The sequence below is a fragment of the Callorhinus ursinus genome, unplaced genomic scaffold (assembly GCF_003265705.2).
Source record: "Callorhinus ursinus isolate GAN/ISIS: 27379988/994484 unplaced genomic scaffold, GSC_fseal_2.0 scaffold3, whole genome shotgun sequence".
NCBI classification, from domain to species: Eukaryota; Metazoa; Chordata; class Mammalia; order Carnivora; family Otariidae; genus Callorhinus; species Callorhinus ursinus.
This window is the reverse complement of record NW_027397065.1, coordinates 57,069,235-57,090,079: the sequence shown is the minus strand read 5'-3', so window position 1 is coordinate 57,090,079 and position 20,845 is coordinate 57,069,235.

Genomic DNA, 20,845 nt, shown 5'->3' with positions numbered 1-20,845 from the left:
GATCTAGACAGCAACAAAGCAGTGTAGATGTTTGCCACAATTAGACAAAAATTGGTGTTAAGTCTTTGGAGACCACTGTTTCAACAGTAAAACAAGATACACATTATGTTTTCAGAAACCCAAGAGGCATGAAAACCAATCGGACATACTGAATGTAGTGTTAGCTCTTCTCTACATTTCAAAGAAAATTCTGTTTCATAGGCTTACTAGAGCTTACTCTCTGAAATGCTGGTTGAAAAATATGTTAAATAACCATAATAATATGGAAAATAATACTACCTTATTGGAAGAACTATTTACTTACAAATTATATTTTGAATAAAGCTGGAAGATACAATGGTAATATGTTTGAAATAATCATTTAAAATTCCCTTCTCTCTTAAAATTGCTTTAGCTAGTCAGGGTCTTTGTGGTTCCACATGAATTTTAGGATTGTTTTTTTCTATTTTTGGGCAAAATGACATTGGAATTTTGATAGAGATTGCATTGAATGTGTAGATTACTTTGCATATTATAGACATTTTAACAATGTTAATCCCTCCAATCTATGAACACAAGGTATCTTTCCAATTATTTGTGTCTTCCTTAATCTCTTTCCTCAAAGTTTTATAATTTTCAGTGTACAGATATTTCACCTTCTTGGTTAATTTTTTTTCCTAAGCATTTCATTCTTTTAGATGCTATAAAAGGGATTGATTGTTTTCTTCATTTCCTTTTCAAACAGTCCATAGTACATAGAAACACAATTGATTTCTATATGTTGGTTTTAGATTCTGCAACTTTACTGAATTCATATATCAGTTCCAACAGTTTTTTGGGTGTAGTCTTTAGGGTTTTCTATATATAAGATCGTGTCAGGCTAGGACTTTCACTACAGTGTTGAATAGAAATGGTGAGAGCATGCATTCTTGTCTTGCTTCTGATCTTAGATGAAAAGCTCTTAGCTTTTCACCATTAAGTATGAAATTAGTTATTGGCTTGTCATATAAGCCTTTATTATGTTGAGGTACATTCTAGCTATACCTAACTTGTTGAAGAGTTTTTACCATGAAAGGATGTTGAATTTTATCAAATGCTTCTTCTGCATCTATTAAGACAATTATATGATTTTTATCCTTCATTTTACTAATGTGGTATATTATACTTATGGATCAAGACAGCTAATCTGGATCCATTATCCCTTACTGATTTTAAACTATTTTACGAAGTTATAGTAATGAAAACAGTATGCTTGTGTCATAAAAACAGACACATGGATCAGTGAAACAGCATAGAGACCCCAGAATAAATTCATGCATATTTGGTCAACTAATATTTGACAAAGGTTCCAAGAATACACAGTGGGAAAAGGAAAGTCTCTTTGACAAATAATGCTAGGAAAACTGGATAGTCATATGCAAAAGGATGAAACTGGACCCCTATCTTACACTATACACAAATATCAACTCAAAATACATTAAAGTCTTAAATGTAAAGCCTGAAGCCATAAAACCCCTAGAAGTAAACATAGGAGAAAATCTCTTTGACATTTGTCATGGCAATAACTTTTTGGATTTGATATCAAAGAATAAGGCAAGAAAAGTGAAAATAAAGAAGAGGAACTACATCAAATTAAAAAGTTTCTTCACAGAAAAGGAAAATAATCAACAAGATGAAAAGAGAACCTAAAAATGGAGAAAATATTCACAAACCATATATTTGATAAGGGGTTAATACCTAAATATATAAGAAATTCATAAACTCAATAGCAAAAAACAAATAACTTGATCAAAAATAGGCAAAGAACCCAAATAAACTTTTCCAAAAAAGATATACAAATGGCCAACAGATGTATAAAAGGCGCTCAACATTACTGATCATCAAGGAAGTGCATATCAAAACCACAATGAGGTATAACTATACACCTGTTCAAGAATGTCTATTATCAAAAAGAGATAATAACTGTTAGAGAAGATGTAGAGAAAAAAGGACCCTTATATGCTGCTGGTGGGAATGTACATAGGTACAGCCATATGGAAAACAGTTTGGAAGTTTCTCAAAAAAATTAAAAAGAAAACTACCATATGGATACTAAAAATTAAAAAGAAAACTACCAGCAATCCCATTTTTGGGTGTATATCCAAAGGAAATGAAATCACTATCTTGAAGAAACATCTGCACCCCCCACCATGTTTACTGCCGCATTTTTTAGTAATAGCCAAGACATGGAAACAACCTAAGTGTTGACAGATAAATGGGAAAATGTGATATACATACATAGTGATAGATAGATAGATGATGATAGATAGATAGATAGATAGATAGATAGATAGATAGATATAGATAGATATTTATGTATATAAAACATATATTTACACACAAAATAGAATATTATTCAGCCTTTAAAAAAAAAAGAGGGAAATCTTGCCATTTGCAACATGGATGAGCTTGGAGGCCATTATGCTAAATGAAATAAGTCAGACAGAGAAAAATAAATACTGTATGGTATCATCTGTATGTGGAAACTGAAAAGAAAATTAAATCAGAAAGTAGAAAGGTTGCTAGGGATTGAGGGACAGTAGAGAAGCTGGGCAAAAGATCAAACTTTCAGTTATAAGATGAGTAAATTCTGAGGATCTCATGTACAGCATAGTGACTACAGTTAATACTGTACTGTAAACTTGAAATTTGTTGAGAGAAAACCTCATAGAAAAAATAGTAATAACATGTGATGTGAGAAATGTGTTTATTAACTTGAATGTGAGAATCACTTCACAATACAAATATTAAATCATCACATTGTAGACTTTATATATTTTGTAATTTTGTCAAATAAACAACAAAGCTGCAAAAATAAATAAAATAAAATTCCCTTCTCTAATTATCATGGTACATTTTTCTGAGCCTTAGAATAATCAATGCTAAATCTAAATCTCCTTTCTTCGCGGGGATGATGTTGAATCAGGTCAAGTGGGATAAGAGGCTTATAGATGTATTTCTGATATCTTTATGGATTTAGCAATGTGGCCTTAAACATTTTGAATTGCATAAATCAAGATAAGAATTGCTGGGTAAGGGTGTGCACATGACATTAAGAACAAACAAAACTGTCTGATAGTATTATATGATTTATTAAATACACACATGTATATGGTTCTCCTAACACAAGTATAAGGTATTCATAAAAATAAATCAGTAGAGATTTCAGGGCACTAAATTTTACAAATGCTTAATTTAGCGTGTAAAATGTAAAGGAACTATGTACTATTAGTTTGATGACACAGCCATTATTTAGGTAATATAAGCAGCAAGAAGAGATGTCTAACCAGGGAAAAAAATTAACTGTTCCTTTAATTTAATAGGAAAACATTACTAAAAACAATGAAGATTGGGAATATTGCTCTTATTGTGTAAAGTGTGAATTGATGGCCTCCTCGCTACATGAAAAATGATGGCCAGGAGTTCTTTTTATAGTCCTCTTCTGACTATAGCAATTTTTATAATGGAAAGAAGTGATTCCTGGATTTGCATTGAAGACAGCAAAGATGTACTGCCCCCAGGTGTCTGTACTAGAATTTACTGGATTAAGAAAAACATTATTATTTGCAAGAGGCAAACAGTCTCTTAAGAAGGAAACATCTGTATTTTTTTGGTCAAGTTATATTTTGCATTTTTACTGGAGCTTTTCCTTTCCTCAGATGTACCACAAAAGATATAATTGAAAATACTGAAATAGCATGATCCTCTTGAAGAAAATTAAAGAAATTCAATAAACAACATAAAAATCATAGGGCACCAACCAACATTGTAATCCTAGTTAAAGATGCTGAATTGTGTTGAGAATACCAACTATCTTAAATCAGGTACCAAAGAAATAAAAAAAAAACTCTAATACTCCTGGGACTTTTTATCTGTGCACCAAATTATATATTTGAAGCAATACATATAAAGCTAAATATTCAAAAATTAGACCAAAAATAATGTATAGTGCCTTTTTTAAACATCTAGTATCACATTTTCCTCAATGCATTTACATGTACATTACAGTACCTGATTTCATTTTACCATTTGGAATCAGCAAACCGGCAAAATGAGTCAGAACATGTTCCAAAGCGGGAATAGCATTGTATAGCATTTTAAGTACATATTCAAATGCTAATATCCAAAACTATTATTTCATAACACGGACCCATAGAAAATGGAAAATTCCGCCTACATTTTAGTCCCCAGAAAAAGCCACTACTGCACCCACTCCTTGTAAGGACATACAAGTATGACAATAATTGCAAAATTTTGCCAACCCACTTAATTTTTCTTAAAAGGCAACTTGCATAACCTATAAGAAGTTTACAGAAGTAAAACTAATGAAATTTAACTTTTAAAGTTGCAAATGTGTCAAAAAATTGTTAATTCTGGATACATACACAGGTACATTGAGAAAGACCATATAGTCCTTGTGTGTATGGTTCATTTAGTGACCTGAATTTGGAAGGGAACAAACCTAATTTTCTACCTAGACTGATATAAGTGCAACATTTGGCCATGGTCAGGATATGTCAGAAAATGTCCCCACATCAACTGGTTTCAACCCAGAACTCTACTTCAATCTCACAGGTTTGAATTTTCTTAGGACTGCCAAGAAAAAATCTAAAATCTCTTGCTCAAGAGAAAAACAAAGTTTGTCTCATATTCACATTATACAACTATTTACTGAGTGCTTAAAATGTACTGAAGTCTCTAGTTGCTTCTTCATATTATTTTAACTTGGGATCTGCAGGCTCCTCAATTAAAAGATATGAATTTTAACAATTTCCTTATTTATCTCATAAAGTTGTCAGGACCAATTAGTTAAAAAGTAATAAAAATGAGAAATCCAATAAGTATGAGGTTATATCCAAATAAAAAATGGTCATACTGTGAGGACCCAAAGCTCTCCCCTTCTGGGGAAATTTCCAAATGTAATTCAGAAAGCCTACGTGGGCTTTCTCAACTCAAACTTCTGTTCAATAAAATAACATAGAAACCATCGTAAGTAACCCAAGAGAAAAATACACCATGATCATGACAGGTAAGTCACAAAACTATACAAATAGCCAAAACTGTAAGAAAATGGTGTTGAAGAAACCAGAGAAATGCAAACCAAATCAAGATGAGCTACCTACATTTTTGTTTTGTTTTTGTTTCCCACAGCACAAGAACCAGTGCTGGTAAAGGTACAGCACCTTGCAAAGAGATAAAGGCTTTTCTTTTTTCAAGAGCAGTTAGATAATACCTATTAAAACTTAAATATGTATAACCTTCATTAGAACAATTCCACTACCAGGAATATCTTCAAAACTATTATAAAAGGATGCTTGCTGCAGCATGGTTTGTTGAAGTGAAAGCTGGAAACAACCTAAATATCCCTTAGTAGAGGAAAGCTTCTAACTCATACACTGGAATATGCTACCAAAGAAGAAAATAAAAAACTTCATATATGAAAATATCTCTAAGAAATATTATCAATGTTTGAAAAATGAAAGAAAATCATGGGGAAATAGATTATGAGAACACGCACAAATACACACACATAAACATACTACTGTGCTAGTAATTAGACATGTGTTAGATTTTAAAAAGAAAGAGAAATGTACAAACTAAACCATTACCCTGACAGGGAAATTGAGAACTGGATGATAACAAAGGGGAAATTCTCAAATTTTACTTACATCCTCATGCAGTGCTTACATGCTGTCCAACAAAAATAGACTTGTGTATCATCTGAGAAAAAGTAAATCCAACAGATGAGAATGAAAGAAAAAAACAGAGACACTGGACTATTTACTCATTCAACCAACAAGGTTGTTATTAATTAAGATCTCTTAAATTGTACTCCTTTATGAGAAAAAAGTATTAAAAAATTGTTTCAACCTTTTAATTTATAGGGTCAAGGTATACCTGGTTACATTAAAAATAAAGATAAATGTCATAAAAACATCTGCCTCAATGATAAAAAAGAGAAACTACAACGAAGACCAAGTATCTAAGCTGTACTAAATTCTTTTCTTCCTAGAAAGTATGAGTACTTTTATTTATTTTTGTTTCCCTTGCTTCCAACGACGTGTCTAATAAGAAGTTGTTGTGGCTGAGGTCAAAGAGGTTGCTGCCTGTATTCTCCTCCAGGATTATGATGGTTTCCTATCTCACATTTAGGTCTTTCATCCATTTTGAGTCTGTTTTTGTGTGGTGTAAGGAAATGGTCCAGTTTCATTCTTCTGCATGTGGCTGTCCAATTTTCCCACCACCATTTGTTGAAGAGACTCTTTTTTCCATTGGATATCCTTTCCTGCTTTGTCGAAGATTAGTTAACCATATAGTTGTGGGTCCATTTCTGGGTTCCCTCTTGTGTTCCATTGATCAATGTGTCTGTTTTTGTGCCAGTACCATACTGTCTTGATGACTACAGCTTTGTAATATAGCCTGAAGTCCAAAACTGTGATGCCTCCAGCTTTGCTTTTCTTTTTCAAGATTGCTTTGGCTATTCAGGGTCTTTCTGGCTCCATATAAATTTTAGGATTGTTTGGTCTAGTTCTGTGAAAAATGCTGTTAGTATTTTGATCAGGACAGCACTGAATGTGTAGATTGCTTTGGGCAGTACAGACATTTTAACAATATTTGTTCTTCCAATCCATGAGCATGGAGTGTTTTTTCATTTCTGTGTCCTCTTCAATTTCTTTCATAAGTGTTCTGTAGTTTTCAATATAAAGATCTTTTACCTCTTTGGTTAGGTTTATTCCTAGGTATCTTATGATTTTTGGTGCAATTGTTAATGGGATCAATTCCTTGATTTCTCTTTCTGCTGCTTTGTTATTGTTGTATAGAAATGCAACAGTATGTTGATTTCATATCCTGGGACTTTACTGAATTCATGTATCAGTTCTAGCAATTTTTTTTGTGGAGTCTTTTGGGTTTTCTACATAGAGTATCATGTTGTCTGGGAAAAGTGAAAGTTTGACTTCTTCCTTGCTGATTTGGGTGCCTTTTATTTCTTTTTGTTGTCTGATTGCAGTGGCTAGGACTTCCAATGCTATGTTGAACAACAGTGGTGAGAGTGGACATCCCTTTCTTGTTCCTGACCTTAGGGGGAAATTTCTCAGTTTTCCCCCCTTTTAAGAAATTAGCTATGGGTCCTTTGTATACGGCCTTTATGATGTTGAGGTATGTTCCTTCTATCCCTACTTTTCTTGAGGGCTTTTTTTATTAAGAAAGGATGCTGTATTTATTCAAATTTTTTTCTGCATCTATTGAGAGGATCATATGGTTCTTATCCTTTCTTTTATTAATGTGGTATACCATGTTGATTTGCAGATATTAAACCACCCCTGCAGCCCAGGAATAAATCCCATTTGATCATGGTGAATAATCTTTTAATGTACTGTTAGCTAGCATCTTGTTGAGAATTTTTGCATCCATGTTCATCAGGGATGTTGGTCTGTAATTCTCCTTTTCAGTGGTGTCTTTGGTTTTGGAATCAAGGAAATGATGGCCTCATAGAATGAGTTTGGAAGTTTTCCTTCCATTTCTATTTTTTGGAACAGCTTCAGAAGATACTAATTCTTCTTTAAATGTTTAGTAGAATTCCTCTGGGAAGCCATCCTGCCCTGGACTCTTGTTTGTTCAGAGGTTTTTGATTACTGATTCAATTTCTTTACTGGTTATGGGTCTGTTCAAATTTTCTATTTCTTCCTGTTTCAGTTTTGGTAGTTTATATGTTTCTAGGAATTTATCCATTTCTTCCAGATTCCCTAATTCATTGGCATATAATTGTGCATAATATACTAATTGTTAATTGCACATAATATTCTCATAATTCTTTGTATTTCTGTGGTGTTGGTTATGATCTCCTCTTCCATTCATGATTTTATTTATTTGGTCCCCTTCTCTTTTCTTTTTGATAAGTCTGGCTAGGAATTTATCAATTTTGTTGATTCTTTAAAAAAATCAGCTCCTAGTTTCATTGATTTGTTCTACTCTTTTTTGATTTCTATATCATTTATTTCTGCTCTAATCTTAATTATTCCCTTCTTCTGCTGGTCTTAGGCTTAATTTGTTGTTCTTTTTCTAGCTGCTTTAGGTGTAAGGTTAAGTTATGTATTTGAGACTTTTCTTGCTTCTTGAGGAAGCCCTGTATGGCTATATACTTCCATCTTATGACTGCCATTGCTGTGTTCCAAAGGTTTTGGATTATCATGTTTTCATTTTCATTTTCGTCCATGTATTTTTTTTTCATTTTTTTTTAAATTACCTTGTTAACCCATTCATTCTTTAGTATGATATTCTTTAACCTCCATGTATTTGTGGTCTTTCCAAATTTTTTCTTGTGGTTGACTTCAAGTTTCATACTATTGTGGTCTGAAAATATTCATAGTATGATCTCAGTCTTTTTGTACCAGTTGAGGCCTGATTTTGTGAACCAGTATGTGATCTATTCTGGAGAATGTTCCATGTGCACTCAAAAGGAATGTGTATTCTGCTTTTAGGATGAACATTTAGGATGAAACGTTCTGAATATATCTGTTAAGTCCATCTGGTCCAGTGTGTCATTCAAAGCCAGTGTTTTCCTGATTGATCTTCTGCTTAGAATATCTGTCCATTGTTATGAGTGGGGTGTCAAAGTCTCCTACTATTATTGTATGATTATCAATGAGTTTCTTTAATTTTGTTACTAATTGATTTATATATCTGGGTGCTCCCAAGTTGGGGGCATAAATATTTATAACTGTTAGATCTTCTTGTTGGATATACCCCTTTATTATAATATAGTGCCCTTCTTCATCTCTTATTAAGTCTTTGGTTTAAAATCTAGTTTGTCTGATATAAGTATAGCCAATCAAGCTTTCTTTTCATGTTCATTAGCATGATAGATTGTTCTCCACCCTCTCACTTTCAATCTGGAGGTGTCTTTGGGTCTAAAATGAGTCTCTTGTAAGGAGCATATCAATGGGTCTTATTTTTTTATCTATTCTGATAGCCTGTGTATTTTGATTGGAGCATTTAGTCCATTTACATACAGAGTAATTATTGATAGATATGAATTTAGTGGATTGTATTACCTGTAAAGTCACTGTTCTTGCAGGTTGTCTCTCTTCCTTTCTAGTCTTTGTTGCTTTGGGACTCTCTTTCCTACTCAAAGGGTCCCCTTTAATATCTCTTGCAAAGCTGGTTTAGTGTTCATGAACTCCTTTAGATTTTTATCTTGGAAACTCCTTATCTCTCCTTCTATTCTGAATGACAGCCTTGCTGGATATAGTATTCTTGGCTGCACATTTTCCCCGTTTAGCATGTTGAATATATCATGTCACTTGCTTCTGGCCTGACAAGTTTCTGTTTAGGTCTGCTGCTGACCTTATAAGTCAAGGACCTTTAATCCCTAGCTGCTTTTAGAATTCTATCTTTATATTTTGCAAGTTTCACTATGATATGTCTTGGTGTTAAACTGTTTTTGTTGATTTAGAGGGGAGTTCTCTGTGCCTCTTGGCCCTGAATGCCTGCTTCCTTCCCCAGATTAGGGAAGTTTTCAGCTATTACATTTATTCAAATAAACCTTCTGCCCCTTTTTCCTGCTCTTCTTCTGGGACTCCTATGATACAGATTTTATTGTACCTTATGAAATTGCTTAATTTCCTAAGTCTGTATTTGTGATCTAGTAGTTTTCTTTCCCTCTTCTTTTCAGCTTCATTATTTTCCAAAATTTAATCTAATCTTCTATATCACCTATTTCTTCCTCTGCTTCTTCCATCCTCATTGTGATTACCACCAGTTTGTTTTGCATCTCAGTTATAGCATTTTTTATTTCAGCCTGACTAGTTTTTAGGTCTTTTATCTCTGCAGGCAGGGTTTCTCTGGTGTTTTCTATGCTTCTTTCAAGCCCAGCTAGTATTTTTATGACTGTTGCTCTAAATCCATCAGATATGTTGCTTATATCTCTTCTGAGCGAATCCTGGCTGTGATTTCTTCTTGATCTTTCTTTTAGGGAGAATTTTTCCATATTGTCATTATGTCTAGGTTTCTCTCTTTTGCATGTTATGAAAGTTTGTTATGTTTGCTGTTCTTGAGAATAATACTGTATTGAGAAGGGGCTCATACACTGTCCAGGGCCTGACACTTACAGAAGTGTTTCTGGTGTGTGCTGTATTGTGTTTTGGCTGCTCTTCCCATAGGTCAGTCCTCTGCAGAGTTCCTGCTGCTTGCAGTGGGGAGTTTTGGACTTTTAACTAGGGGCGCTTTGAGCTGCTGTTAAGATAAAACTTACTTAAAAAAAAAAAAGCCTGATTCAAGAATAGTGAAAGGGAAAAGGAACAAAAAAAGCAAATAGACAAACAAAAAACAATAAGCCTGATGCCAAAGAAAAGTAAAGAAAGAAGAAAAAAAGAAAAGAAAAAAAAAAAGAGAGAGAGAGGGGGGAAAAAAAGCCTGGTCTTATATCCACCAGAACTGAAGCTGAGGCTTTGGAGCACTCTCTGATCAGTAGACTTGGTACATGTGGGCAGCATGTGTTGGTCTTCTGAGGGAGAGGCCTGCTGCATGGGCTCACAGTCAGACCTGCCCTAGTAAAGATGTCCCTACCAGGTGTGGGTGGGCAGGGTTTGGTGTAAGCACTTAGCTTCCCCTGGAGGGGCTATTTTCCTCTATGCAGTCCTACATTACTGGAGGGCAGGGGTGAGAGCAGGTGGTGGAAGATGGCATCACCCTGCCCTCTTGTTCCTGGGGAGGGGAACTCATGGCCACCACTGTTCAGGAGGTCCTCAGAGAAAAGCAAACAATCTCCCCTCCCCTCCTGTGTCCCAAGCCTTTGTCAGATCCCTTCCCTGAACCTGTGGCCAGACCTTAGGCATGCCCGGCACCACAGTTCTCCTGTGTTTTATCTCTGGCCAGTGGCCAGGATTCAAAACTCCAAATCATAAAGGACTCACCAAGGCGCAGACCCACTTTCCTCCCCTGGAACAGAGCATCACAGAGCTGCACCAGGCACCATTCTGTCCCAGAAAAACACTTCAGAGGTGGCTGGAGTTATGGTGAAGCACGGCAAAAAGCTGTAACCAGGTTATCTGCCCTCTGTGTTCACCTCTGTCCTCTCCTGTTGAAGAGCTGCCCAGTGGTACCCACTGGGTCCTTTGTCCTTGGAGAGGAAATATACCTTCTTCCAAATGTGCTCCAGGAAAGGGAACATTCTTTCCCAGTGCAACCCAGGGAATCCCCACACAATGGCATCATGCTCAAACCCTACTCACTGTTCTCTTTCTTGCTCTCTCCCTTTCTCCCAGACTTCCCTCCACAAAAAGGGCTCCCTCACCTCGTGGCACCGTGACTATTCTCTCCCCAATTCACGACTCCGAACCTCGCATCTGCCATGTTCTCTCCCTCCAGTTGGGCAGATTGTTCTCTTAATCCCCAAATCAATTTCCTCCTAGTTCAAAATAATTTGATGTTGATCTAGCTGTATTCAAGGAATGAGGCAAGCCCAAGTTTCCCCTACTACTCCATCACTTAACTCCTCCTCCCTGGACCTTTGCATTTTTAAAGGTGTCAAAACATGGTGGTAGAATTTTAAGAGCATGCATTTTAAGCTTGGGTCAAGCCTGGATCTGAATTACTCGAGAAGTTTTTAAGAAGTTGGGATTTGGGGACCCAATATGTAAAGAGAGACTAATACTACCCAGGATTAGGACTCAAGAATAATAAGCATTAATAAGTATCATAGGACTTTAATGTTCTCAAAAAAGTAGCTTTTATTTCATGTTAAAGTTAATTTTCAAAGATTTATTTATTTGAGGGAGAGAGAAAGAAAGCACACACACGAGTTGGGGAAGGGACTGAGGGAGAGGGAGAGAGAATCCCAAGCAGACTTAGTACTGAGTGCAGAGCCTGACCCGGGGCTTGATCTCATGATGCTGAGGTCAGGACCTGAGCTGAAACAAAGAGCCAGATGCTTAACCAACTGTGCCATGCAGGTACCCCATCCATGTTAAAGTTAATTTTTAAAATAAACTTTGAAATTTAGACTATCTTTAGATGTTCTGAAAAAAACATGTAGTAGAGAGTTCCTGTATATCTCACACCCATTATTGCCTTTATTAGTACTTTCCCAATAGTAATTTCCATTAATAGTAACTGCCAATGTTACATTTGTCATACAACTAATGAACCAATATAGATACATTATCAGTAACTAAAAACAACACAGACAAGTGGTATTAGCATTGGCATGCAGGTGTCTGTGTGGATGTACATGTGCCAATCATTTGTGTAAATACCTAAGAACACAGTAAATACCTAGATTCCACAGCAAGACTACATTTGCTTTATAAGAAACTGCCAAACTGGGGCACCGGTGTGGCTCAGTCGGCTAAGCCTCTGACTTCAGCTCAGGTCATGATCCCAGGGTCCTGGGATCAAGCCCCGTGTTGGGCTCCCTGCTGAGTGGGGAACCTGCTTCTCCCTCTCTCCCCTGCTCATGCTCTATCTCTCGCTCTCTCTCTCTCTCAAATAAATAAAATTTTGAAAAGAAAAAATAAACTGCCAAACTGTCATCAAAAGTGGTTGTACCATTTGCATTCCAACAAACAATGAATGAGAGTCCTGTTACTCTATATCTTTCCCATCAGTTGGCATTATCAGGTTTTGGATTTTAGCCATTTTAATAGGTGTGTAATGGCATCTTGTTTTAATTTAAATATCTTTAATAAGAAATGATGTTGAGTACCTTTTTATATGCTTATTTGCCATTTGTATACTTTGGTGAGAAATCTGTTCAGGTCTTTTGCTTAATTTTTAATCATGTTCATTTTCTTGTGGAGTTTTAAGAGTTCTTTCTATATTACCTTTTGGATAATAGTCCTTTAATACATGTCTTTTGAAAATATTTTCTCACAGGCCATAGTTCATTCTCTTAACAATGTTTTTTACAGGGCAGATGTTTTTAATTTTAATAAGGTCCAATTTATCTATTTTTATGGATCATACTTCAGTATTACATTTTAAAATATATCCCCGGGGCACATGGGTGGCTCAGTCAGTTAAGCATCTTCCTTCAGCTCAGGTCATAATCTCAGGGTCCTAGGATTGAGCTCTGCCTCGGGCTTCCTGCTCAGTGGGGAGTCTGCTTCTCCGTCTGCCCCTTCCCCTGCTCTGGCTGTCTCACTCATGTGTTCTCTCTTTCTCTCAAACAAAATCTTAAAAAATAAATAAATAAAAATAAAAACATCTGCAAACTCAAGTTTATGTAGATTTTTTCCTATATTTTCTTTTAGAACTTCTACAATTTTGCATTCATTCTAAGCTTCTGTGTGTGTATATATGAGGTATAAGGTTTCTGTCTAGGTTATTTATTTATTTTTCCATATGAACATCCAGTTGTTTCAGTATCATTTATTGAAAAGACCATTGAATTGTCTTTTCACCTTTGAAAAAAATTGGTTGAATGTATTTGTGGGGGTCGATTTCTGGATTCTCCATGTGTTGTACTGATGTATGTGCCTTTTTTTTTTTAAACCAGTATCATCTTGTCTTGATTACTGTTTTACAATTTTCTGCATATAGATTTTGTATTATTTGTTAGATTTACACTTAGGTATTTCATTTATTGGTGCTACTGTAAATGGCTTTTTATTTAAAAGTCCAATTTTTATAAGAAAACAACTGACTTGTATACTAACTTTGTATCCTGAGAACTTGCCACATACATGCTTTTTAGTGACAGAAGGTTTTTTGGAAGATTCTTTGAGCTTTTCTATGTAGAGAGTCAAGTCATATGAAATAAAGACATTTACACATTTAGTACAATCCCTATCAAAAGACCACCAGCATTTTTCACAGAACTAGACCAGTCTTAAAATTTGTATGGAACTACAAAAGACTCTGGATAGCCAAAGCAATCCTGAAAAAGAAAAGCAAAGCTTCAGGCCATATTACAAAGCTGTCATCATCAAGACAGTATGCTATTGGCACAAAAACAGACACATTGATCAATGGAACACAAGAGGGAACCCAGAAATGGACCCACAACTATATGGTTAACTAATCTTTGACAAAGAGGGAAGTATATCCAATGGAAAAAAGAGTCTCTTCAACAAATGGTGGTGGGAAAATTGGACAGCCACATGCAGAAGAATGAAACTGGACCATTTCCTTACACCACACACAAAAACAGACTCAAAATGGATGAAAGACCTAAATGTAAGACAGGAAACCATCATAATCCTGGAGGAGAATACAGGCAGCAACCTCTTTGACCTCAGCCACAGCAACTTCTTATTGGACATGTCATTGGAAGCAAGGGAAACAAAAGCAAAAATGAACTACTGGAACTTCATCAAGATAAAAAGCTTCTGCACAGTGAAGGAAATAATCAACAAAACTAGAAGGCAACCAATGGAACGGGAGAAGGTATTTGCAAATGACATAGTGGATAAAGGGCTAGTATCCAGAATCTATAAAGAACTCATCAGAATCAACACCCAGAAACAAATAATCCAGTTAAGAAATGGGCAGAAGACATGGCTAACAGACACCTGAAAAAATGCTCAATAGCACTCATATATCAGAGAAATACAAATCAAAACCATGATGAGATACCACCTCATACCAGTCAGAATGGCTAAAATTAACAACTCAAGAAACAACAGGTGTTGGTGGGAATGCAAACTGGTGCAGTCACTCTGGAAAACAGTATGGAGGTTCCTCAAAAAGTTAAAAATAGAACTACCCTATGACCCAGCAATTGCACTACTGAGTATGTATCCAAAGGACAGAAAAATGCGGATTTGAAGGGGCACATGCACCCCAATGTTTATAGCAGCATTATCAACAATAGTCAAATTATGGAAAGAGCCCAAATGTCCACTGACTGATGAATGGATTACGAAGATGTGGTATAAATATATTCAATGGAATATTATTCAGCCATCAAAAAGAATGAAATCTTGCCATTTGCAACAACTTGAATGGAACTAGAGTGTATTATGCTTAGCAAAATAAGTTAGTCATAGAAAGACAAATATCACATGATTTCATTCATATGTGGGATGATCACAGGGGAAGGGAAGGAAAAATAAAATAAAAATAGAGAGGGAGGCAAACCAAAGAGACTATTAACTGTAGAGAACAAGCTGAGGATTGCTGGAGAGGAAGTGGGTGGGGGGGATGGGCTAAATGAGTGGGAGCTTAAGGGGGGGAATTGTGATAAGCAATGGTGTTATATATAAGTGATGAATCACTAAATTCTACTCCTGAAACCAATGCCACACTATATGTTAAATAACTTGAATTTAAATTTAAAAAATAACAAAAGTCCAGTAATAGAATCACTGTACAATGGTAGGGTGGGAGGAGAGGTATTCATTCTTTTGTTTCACTCATTTAGCGAACATTTTATTTAAATATTATGTGCCAAACCCTGTGTGAAGCACATGGATAGATACAAGATGTATTTCCCACTGAAACACAACATAATGAAGACAGTTTAAGCTTGTTCACAGATTTTATTTATTCTCCTTCGTGCCTAGAATAATATCTGAGCAGAGTAGGAACAGTAATATTTCTGGAATAAATAAAACATGAGTACAATGTAATCCTTGGCTTTAAGGAGCACAGAGTCCATTTGGAGAGATAATATACAAAGATAATTATAATACTTTACATATTTTAATTGAGGTACATAAAAAGGGTTTATAAAATCACAGATCAATTTTAACTAAAAGACTTCACTATAGCGATGACATTTGAAAAAAAAATACATATTCCTGCTCCAAGATTTTCCCTGAAACGGCCTGAGAAAATATATAGTTTACCCAACTCCTTACTTAATATCACTGCTTGAAAGCGTCATCAGTGTCTAAAACTTACCAGGGTCAAAGAGGACATCTGATTCCTCCTTCCACTCCGATCTTCTCTCCTATTCTAGCCTTCTCTGCCTCAGTAAATAAAAATTCCTTTCTTCCAGTCCCTCAGACAAAAAACAAAAATCATCATTGTCTTCTGTTTTCGTCACACTTTACACATTAACCTGTATTCCTTATACCCCACATCTCATATCTTATCCACTAGTAATTATCTGTCAGGGCTACTTTTAAATTATATCCTGAATATAAAACATCTCTGTGCTTCCACAGCTCCTGGGGCACCATCATATTTCTCTGATCTAACCCATCTCCCTAATCCTATTCATGCCTTTCCTGGAGATTATGTCTATAAAGCTGTAAGGGGGCGCCTGGATAGCTCAGTCGGTTAAGCATCTGACTCTTGATTTCCTCTCAAGGTCATGATCTCAGGGTTGTGAGATGGAGCCCCCTGCCCCTCCTCCCTTCTCCTACTCCCTCTCTTAAAAAAAAAAAAAAAAAAAAAAAAACCTGTCAGAGAAATTTTTTTAAAACGGAGCAGATTATATAACTCTTCTGGTTTCCTATGGGACTTATAATATAAGTCCTTCTTACGATCACCTACACAGCCTACATTTCACTTCTAATTCCCTCGCTCTCCCCTTTGCTCTGTGTGCTGTGGCCACACTAGCCCTCCTGCTCCTTGTTAAACATGCCGTACTCAGGGGCGTGCCAGAGTCTGTACTTCGGCTCTTTCCTCTGCTGCAGTTCTCTTGTCCCAGATTCCCCCATGGCTTTCTCCATTCCCGCAGCAAGGCCTCCTCTTGTGCTCTTCCTCCTTAGAGGGGCTGTTTCAGTCCAGCCTTCCAAAAATAGCAGTCATGTTCATTCTGTATTATTTATTTTCTTCATAAAATATACTTTGATATTATGTTTATTTGTTTATATTTATGTTTTCTTGTTTATCATCTGACCTCCCCATAGGAATGTGAACTCCACAAAGTCAGGGACATCTATCTCGTTCTGAACTAATAAACAAGGCTTGGTACATTAAATAAATAAATGAATGAGTGAATGAATGAATGAAAATAAGGAGCATATTGCCAGGCAAAGAAGGGAAGAAAACATGATAAATGCTGAGATAACAGTGATACATAGAGTTGGAATGAGAAATATTAGAACAGGATACTAAAAGAAAAAAAGTTTTGATTAGAATTTGTACTTACTTGCCTACCTAAAATGTTTGAATTTAATCATGTTGGCAATGAGACAGATTCATCAACAGAATGACTGGATTTGGGGTTTTTTTGTTTGGTTGGTTCCCCTTTTGTTTTGTTTTGTTTTGTTTTGTTTTTGTTCTTGGGGATTCTGTGTTTGGGGGGAAGCGGGGTTATTTTTTCCAAAAAACTCACACATGAAAATCTGATGGCTTGACTGGAGTTTGAAAACCAGATTTGCGATTACTTCAGCAAGAGAGTAAAAAGTCTGGATTAATTTCAAGGTGTTTTTCTGTGGTAAAATACAGAGCATTTGGTGACCTATTAGAAATGAGGTAAAGGGAAAAGACTAATTTCTGGCTTGAGCAGCTCTGTTTGATAGTGTATTAAATAAGATAGGGTGCTCAATATGAGAAGGGAAGGTGCTTTGAGGAACAGAAAGTAATTGTATTGGGAATAAGGTGCATGTGAAATGGCTTCTAGACATGCATGTGGAAATTATAGAAATATAAAAACATGTCTAGTGGACAACTGAAAATAAATGTCTGCAATGCTATTGGTTTTATATTGTTGTATAACAAATCACCACAAATTTAATAGCTTCTTTTTTTTTTTTTTTCCAGAGAAGGAGAGAGAAAGAGAGAAAGGAGAGGGAGAGAGAGAACCCCAAGCAGGCTTCATGCCCAGCATAGAGCCTGACATGGAGCTCTATCCCACAACCCCAAGACCATGACCCAAGCTGAAATCAAGAGTCAGAAGCTCAATCAACTGGGCCACCCAGGCACCCCACACATTTAGTAGCTTAAAGCAACATACATTTGTTAGGTAAGCATTTCCATGGGTCCAGAGTCCAGGCACTGCTTAGCCTGAGCATAAACAGCAAACTGAGAGATCATAAAACCAATGTTTAGATGTGTATGAGGCAAGCCTGAAGAGTCCCCGGCACACATGGTAGTGATAAATACTGCTCAGGGGACTCAGATATGATAGCCGTAAGGGGAGAGTCTGGGAATACTAAACAAAATTAGAGATCTCCCGTTACATGACTTCACTGCTAACCGAATGAGGCCTGGGAAGATTTGGATACATAAATAGTTACTGGGGGAAAAAAACAGTAAGCACCAAAAAAAATTCTTTTAAAAAATAGGAAGAGGAGCCAAAGAAGGTGATTAACTTGATAAAACTGGTCAAGAGAAAGTGATATGCCACAGCAACTTCTGCAGAGTGGTTACACTGAATGCTGCATCCAGCAGCTTCCAAGCAGAAACCTCCTCAGTCTTACAAATGGGGGGACTTTGTACAGAAAACTGGTTACACAGAGGAAGAAAAGGCAGAGGAGTCAAACAGAAGAAGGTAAGACAATCAAAGGTCAGCAACTTTAAGAAGCCTTGTCCATCCCTAGAGTAGAAAGGACAACGCGAAGAAGTAGCGTTATTAGAGCCCGGAAGTCAGGGCGTATGTTGGAGACTGGAACTAAAGAGGAGGAACTCTCTCTCGGGCACAGGAGCTGTGGAAGAAACTCAGCAGCTGTCACAGGTGCTACTTAAGGCAGAAGCCAGCGAGAAATTCCCTGGTAGTTAGCTCTGCCTTCCACGAGTGTTTCCCATGGGCCATGTCTACCCGGAAACCCACAGCAATCCTGAGAAAGTGTTCTCTGCCACAAGGAAGGGATGTCAAAGAAGGGAGAATGAGAACAGAAAGAGTCAGAGTAAACAGTTAAATGAAGCACAGACAGAAGACTGAAAAGAAGCAGGTCACAAAAAAATGAGACCCCTTTCAGATTAGAACCTCTATATTCAACAAATAATATTTTGAAATTTTAGATAGGGGCATTGTTACAAAAATAGATGTCACTGGCCCAAGTACAAATGAGGTGGGAATAAATAATGAGATTGTTGTTTGTGCATGACTTAAGAAATTAGTCTTTTCTAGGTTTTTTTCATGAAATTGTCTTGACATTTTAATAGTAAGAAGTAAAATTCTTTTCTAAGTAATTAAAACTATATAGCTGATTAAATAAAAGCAGACTGGGAAATAAGCACAGTTTTAACATACTGAGCTTTTGAATTTACTGCAAAATGTATCCATCGGGAAAAGAGCTTTGCTATAAATTAATCCCCAATGGGCCTTTAAACTAAAATCATTTCTAACCAAATTCAGTTTTTAAAAAGTCATTAAATTTCTTCTTGAATAAAATATCTATGTATTTAAACACTGCTTATATTAAATATTTATGAAAAAACCTGAGTAATCTGGTATAATATCACTGAAATAGGGACCAGGTGCCAAGGTTATAACACTCACTGCCACTACCTGGTTGTGCAAACTTTGGTAAATCAATTACAGGTGTATGACGAAACCCCACCCCCTCTGTGGTACATAGAAATGAATATATCTGTCTTACAGTCACAGGGTAGTACTGAGGCCCAAGAAAATCCAATGTTTAAAACACACATGAAAACTGACCTTGTAAAATTAAAAATGGCTAACACAAAGTGAAAAGAATAATCCAAATAGTGACATGTTTTCAGCCAACTTTTAAAATAATAGAGTGAACATCCATTATTTACTAGAAAAAGCTTTTAGGAGAGGTTATATAAACTAAATTGAATTGGAGGGGAAAAAGCTTTAGGAAAGTGACTTGCTAGTATATCGTAGCCACTAAAATTTTCTGAAAAATCTCAGGTCCTGAGAACTAACCATACCCTCTCTATTTTTCAGATAAATGTTGAAAATATCAACTTTATGTTAATACATTAACTCTACTTATTAACTTAAATAAATATGATCAAACACTGGGATCTAGAGAAATCAATATGAATGCCTAGTTAAATTAAAGACATTCTTCCAACGCTGAAAAACAATTAAATATATACATTATAAATGGAATAAGAACAATTCCATGTCGCTTTGACAATATTATTTTATTTTAGTCTAAAACAACAAACAGAAAAGTTTTCAACAGATAAGCTACTAGATCAATAATATATGAATGTAACAAAAATTAATTAGGCAGTCCTAATGAACACTATAGATAAATTAACAGAAAGGTCAAGGAACACTAAGAGCCCAAATTCCCACAAGAGATATGCAATCATAGATAAGTTTGTAAGCTCCATGCTAGGACTCCAAGAATAAATCAATTTCCATTTATTAAACCATATTATGTGAATACCAGTATTACTTAGAGATGCCAATTTACAGTAAATATGGACTCTCTTTTTTTCTGAAATCCAAAGTATTCTCATCATATTCTATATTTTATAGCATTGTTTTCTCAAATTATCTGATGACAGAACTGTTTCGGGTGTTTTCATGTTTTGCTTTTTTTCCAAGTTACCATCTTAATCGAGATGTTCTTTGGAAAACATTTGGGAAATGTTTATAATAAGCATTGGTGTATCTAATGGCTGCTTCAAGAACATACTCATTGAAAAAACGTGCCATGCCTTGTTCATGAGTGTGTGCAGTGCTGTACCTAGCATAGGGCCATGTACACAGTAGATAACACCTATTGAAAAGCATGTTATCAGTGAATTCTGTCATTTATTTGAAGAATTTAGTAGGCACAATATTTTGAGATATGATAATTTAGTGTCTAGAAAGACTAAGAAATTCTGAAAAGTACCATGTATGAATTCAAAATATAACACAAAGTATATATACACTTAAAGGACTTAAAAATTATTAGATATTTTAGAAATTATGCAATTTAATGCCACCATTTAATAAAATACATACAATAAAATAAAATACTACTTTTGTTTTTAAATTTTTATTTATATTTTAAAACAT